Source organism: Anopheles marshallii, chromosome 3 (genome assembly GCF_943734725.1).
Source record: "Anopheles marshallii chromosome 3, idAnoMarsDA_429_01, whole genome shotgun sequence".
In the NCBI taxonomy this organism is placed as follows: domain Eukaryota; kingdom Metazoa; phylum Arthropoda; class Insecta; order Diptera; family Culicidae; genus Anopheles; species Anopheles marshallii.
In genome coordinates, this window is record NC_071327.1 from 26,951,573 (window position 1) to 26,957,572 (window position 6,000).

Here is a 6,000-nt window from a genome sequence, read left to right on the forward strand (position 1 = left end):
CGTATAAAGTAACAAGGATTTAAAGCACAGTTGGAACACGCTTGACGAAGGTTTCAATTACATTACGTCGAATCTGTGCTGCTGTTTATTATTCATTGATTATTTTCCAAGCGGTTGGCTCAGCGTTTTGAATATTGCGAAGATATGTATGATATATACAGTGTGTAACATAACTATAGGAGCAGATCAATGTGCTCAGCATTAGAATTGCCAGAAGTATCATGTGTTTTTATTGGTTATCTCAACAAGCAATGTCGTGTACAGGCATTCCACAAGATACGCTATCTTTGCGTATTTCGAATTTCCGCGTAGTAAATTCCGGAAGTAAAATTGTTTATACTTCGAAGTTAGATAGTTGGGTCCCTTTTCTGCACTTAACTTATCAAGCAAGTTAGGGGAATTTTCAAAAGCATACATTCAACTAAATTAAAACAATGGTTTATATGACAATGATAACTGCTCGTATAGTTATGATACGCACTGTAGGATCATGAATTCATTATGCAGAATATGAAATGTTGTTTGAAATAAGATGACATTCCGAATATAATCGCGTTTACTAAGACTTGTTTTTCAATGTATATTGCCACAATTTGGGCAGTACTTGGAAGGATAATTGCAAATCGTGAAGATCTTAATGTTTTGAAGCTTATGCTTATGCTTTTCTTTAAATTTTTAAGCTTATATAATTTATACATTTTATAATAACTCAATACGATACAATAATTTAGGTATGCGTATGTGCTACAGAGCTGAGTTTAGCTGGAGTTAAATGCATTCAACCAAAAGCATATCGTAACATTACGGATAAATGTACTGTTGCATGCAGGAGTTTTAATTAACGCACGGGGTACATCCAGACAGTGCAACAGGCATTTGCATGACTAAGTGCAGTAAAACCACCAGTGCACATTGTGGGCGCAGTGTGTTCCAAGCGCAAGTTGAAACACTTTTCGGTGAAATTAAAATTCATCATACCACTGGAAAAGAGAGAGCATCAAAGGCAAAACATCCGAGTGCAGAATAATAAAAGGGCGAAAGAATAAAGTTGCCCCAAATTACTTGTCTGCATCAACTAAAAGCACTGGCGTTCATAATTTCTTCAGTTTTATCTTACTGCAACGATTTGACAGCACAGGAGCAAAAAAAAGCTTGCTTTGCTCGACTTCGAGACTGGTTGAGGAGCATTGCTTCTGTATGATAAATGTGTGCAAAGTTTGGTGTTATGAGAAGAAATAAATAAAATGTGCGAAATTTATGATTACGATATGACACGAAATAAGACACAAAGAAAGGCACTGAACTTTTAGGCTGATAATGCAGGTATCCGAGTGAGAAGCGAGTTTACGAATTAAATAAACCATAAAAACACCATTTATACACCTTTTTATCACTTTCCCTTATCTGAAGCTTAACAGCAACGTGTAAACAGCTTAGTACGGGTCTTATATTGGGTGGATATACCGACTCGGTGTCCGATATCGTTCTTTTAACCACGCAAATTACTATTAACAATCCCCTAATAGTCTTTCGTTACAAAAAAATACACGATTGTGTAACACAAAACCGATAAAAGATGGACACATCCGGTGCTAGCGAACTTGAATCCGAACCTAAATATGATACACTATTGTCCGACCGAGCTTATGTTTCGAGCGACCTGTCACGGGACACGGCACAGCATAGAAGCATATGCTAATGGGTCGCATTCGACCGGACCATAGTTTGTTAATTGAATTAACGCACTCATTTATCACACCTCCACCGGGGGGGTGTCGGATGTCACGATCGTGTACGGTGATTGAATCAGTGCAGAAATTTTCACACAGCACTGTTTCGGTGCTTTAGTTGCAGCTGTCGGTGGGGAGCTGACACGGCACGCATTGCTTAATGATGTTTAATAATGATAACATTAATCGCAATTTGTAGTGCTTCGAAGCTGTCCGGGGGATTGCAGTGACTGAAGGGAGGGCTCAGGAGTGGTTAAAATACGCGGAAGGCATTCAGGTGAGTCAGGTTTCATGCCGCCAATCATTAACTAAACGATCAGAAGGTTATTCAACTCGGAAGGCATTAAGGGGAAGGGTCTTTTTTTTGGCATCATTAGGGTGAGCTTTTGATCCATCGAAAACATACACTTACTGACCCAAATTGTCGCTTACCGATAACACCGTATTCCCGGTGGAACGTTCTGTTCTGGACATACACGAACACACAATATGTTTAGAGCACGACACAAAGCAGTGAGCAATCAGCGGCTTTCCTGACGATTATTAGCGTACAAACTCGTGCTAGACTTGGGCTAGATTCATTAAAACCGTTGCCTGTCATTTACATACCAAAAAAAGGTGGCAGAACGCGAGTCCTCCCGAATGGAACGACGGGTCTGGTCCCTTTATCAAAGGGCGAACCTAATGCGATTTTGGCCTAATGTCTTTGAACCTACGCCAGATCATCCGACAGACTTTTCAGGGTTTTCAGCACGATTGTGTTGCTTGGGAAAAAGGGTTGTCACTATGTAAACGTTCACTTCACACTACTCTTGCAGAGCTGGCCCGTCACGCTGCACCAGTTTTGGAAGAAACGTTGGACACATCAGTACAGCACCAACAAAACCCGAGAGCGCCACACGATGCGTCCTGCTCGATGGAAGCTTTCCCGTCAACTGAACGTCCATCAAATGCCGGTCGCCGAATAAAAGCTGAACTCTGGGTGGCGCACACCCGACACAAACGGAGAGGCCGTTCGGTGTTGGTAGACCGAATGGGGGGCCGAGAGGGGTAGGGCCCTTTTTGCTTTGAGTTCTTTTTTGTTTTCTTTCCTTCGACGTTTATGTCGATGGGTTGCACCCTCTGACCTCCCCTCCGGCACGTGAGTCGGGGGTGGCAATGCCTTATTTACTATGCAAGCATGCTTCGTACGCGCAGGCGAATCGGTTTCGTCGCCACGGATTGTTGACGACAGACGGTTGTGCTTCGGTGTTCCACGCCGCGGCCGACTAGCTGTGTAAAGGTTTCGGGAGGCAAAAGCGACCTGGCCGAGGGGGCCGAACGGTGCCGGGGTGCACAAAGTGAGAATGGAGCAACCAAACTAAAAATCAACGAATGCCTGCATCGCACCGTAACAGACAGTGAGTGAGTGTGTGGGACTTAGGTAAGGAAGCAAAAATTGGGTGAGAATTGGGTAGAGTTTTATGTGTTCCTTTTTTTTCGCCACTGCTGCACCGCTTCGGCAAAGATGTTTTAACACTCCAGAAATGGAACTGCATCAACTCTGTCCAGGAAGGGCAGGGAAGGAAGCAAGGTTAGGGTAAGGGACACGCGGTTTTTATAAGCAAAAGCTTATGTAAGCATTTGAAATTGCAATCAAACGTGTTTCTCTCACAAATTGATAATAAACCGTTGCAGAATATTAAAGTTTGTTTTTGACCAACCATTGGCCTAATATTAAAATATTAAAATCTTCAACACTTCCAGTCCTAAAAAAATACATAAAAAAGCAAAATAATAAAACATTGGATCACAAAACATAATGTTTTTCCTCCCATGTTGCGTAGAATTATAATAAAATGAAATTTCCAACAAAATATTTTTGGAAAAAATCATGATAAGCACAGAGTCCAGAGAGTGCAGAGAGTGAGTTCAACAATTTATGAGAGTTCCTCGAAATAGATTTATATTTCTACACGAACTTTTGTTTATTTTTCGATTTTACAGAAAAAAGATGCTTTTTGCAGATTGTGTAATTAAATTACATACAAGAACATTTATCGCTTTGATACAAAATATGTAATACTATTTGGAAAAGACGAGAACAAATTAAAAGAAATCCTTGTATTTCATTATTTACATACTACGTTTTAATTATTTTTACGGGTTTTTAATGTTCTCAATAAAATAACAGTTGCTCGTATAATTACGTTGCGCACTGTATAATGTTAGTGGGACGCAATTATTGAATTAGAAAGGCTTCACGATGTGTTAATAAAAAAAATATTTAAAAACATCATTCCCTTAACGATTTAAGTAAGTCAATAGACGTGTCATAATAGCGATCAGCAGCAGAAGCAACAAACTGAAGACATCAAACACGATTCCGGTCGTACATAATCCCCTTTTAACCCTCACGGCAATCAATTATTACATGCCGAAAGGCAACCGTTCCTATCTATTTCATGTTCTGTTGAAAAAGAAAACACACAAACACAACATCTGCATACATACCCAACCCATAAGTCCTTGACGGCCCCCCTGCCGGACCCCGTTCGTGGCCGGCCTAAAGGTCCGGCTACCAAAAGTGGGAATGATCTGGCGTGCGTAACCCGCGCACGTCACCGGCCTCGGTGTACGAAAGATATAAAAAAGCTATTAACTATCGCGCGGGGGGAGGTGAAAAGCGCACCGGAAAAACAGATTGTACACACGCGATGGTGCCGCAAAAAAGACGGACACACAAATGGGAGCAAGCTCGTGGCTCCCAGCGAAATGGTACGGTGCGTTGTTGCTTCATCAATTGCTAATCCATCTCCAATATTTCCCCAACGTCAATATCTCCTCGCAAAAAAAAACACACACACAAAAGATAAAAAAAACCCTACAACTAAAACATGCGCGACGGTGAAAAAGGACAACAGTGTGCCAAAGAATCGACGTTTGCCCAAATAATAGCCCGGCCAGCTGGTATGACGGAAGCGTAGAATAAAAACGTAATGATTCTCATCTTGATCTAGGCAGGCAGGCCCGTACGGCGTGATTAGCTCATCTGTGGGCCGCGTGCGTTGTGCGTGGAGTCTGTACGTGTTTTTTTTTTATTTTTATTTCCTTCTCCCTCCCTCCCATTGTGGTTTGTGTGCGTGCGTGTACCACCGTATGCGAAACGCGCTGTTTGCACTCTGTCTTCGCTTCGAGTTTCGGGTCCGTCGATAAAATAAATATTGCTCCACCGCTTGAACTCGAACAATTCGAGGTCAATGTACCGAGCGCGTGGCCAGCTGGAGGAAGCAGCAACTCCAGTGAACCCTTCGGGAAAGGTAAGGCAACGCAGTAACAACATACTGGCTTACTTTGCAAATTACTGTGCCGTATACCATGGCTTGCTCTGTTTATGCCGAATAGGGGATGAAAAGTTGATGCGACACGGCGATAAGCTTTTGTTTCGGGGAAAAAAAGGATCCACTAACCAAGCGGTACCACAGTAAATGGTCCTCCTTGGAGAGTTGGACGAAAAGGAAAAACAAAGGAAAATCGCAATCAGTAAAAGCGTGCACGTCGTACGGGAAACGTCCACTTTATGCCACGAGTTCGTTCATCCCTTCGCAATAAGGAAGTGAGCAAAAAAGGATAGAAAAAAAAACACCTGGGAGGGGGTGTTGGCACATAGAAAGTACGAAACGTCATTCTCCTATTTCTTCTACTTCATACCCCCCCATTCTTCGCTCCTACTCCCCTCTCTTTCTTTCATAGAAAAACGTGCTTCTCAAACACCAACCTAGATCAACTTAAACGTACACCAACTTGCAAGGTGTTCCACCCGCAACACACACACACATTGGAAAAACTGTCAAAATTAACTGTACGACGGTGCTTACTCGGTGGTTCCAGGAAACATAACGAACTGCACAACCTGTCGTTTGCCGCTGACGTTTTAACACACGCACACTAGCGCGACGGCAGCCCTCTTCTGTGCGAGTGGCACGTGAAAGTAAACACTTTTCATTCTTCACCAACTGCGGCCAACACTTCCACAACACCAGAAACTGGGCGTCTCCATGTACGCAACGGCCAAACAGAAAGCAAAACGCAGGCGGTTTAATTGCAACTTGGAAACACTTCACCACTCACAGGAGCCCTTTCTTTCGCCCTCATCGAAAAAAAAAGAATAGTTCCCGAAAAAAAACCCCTACACGACACGTGCGTGTCCCTTTACGCTCCACTCGCACTGGTCTGAACACTAAAGGGAAGGTGCCAAAAAGCGTTTCACACGCACCCGACGCGTGTGTAT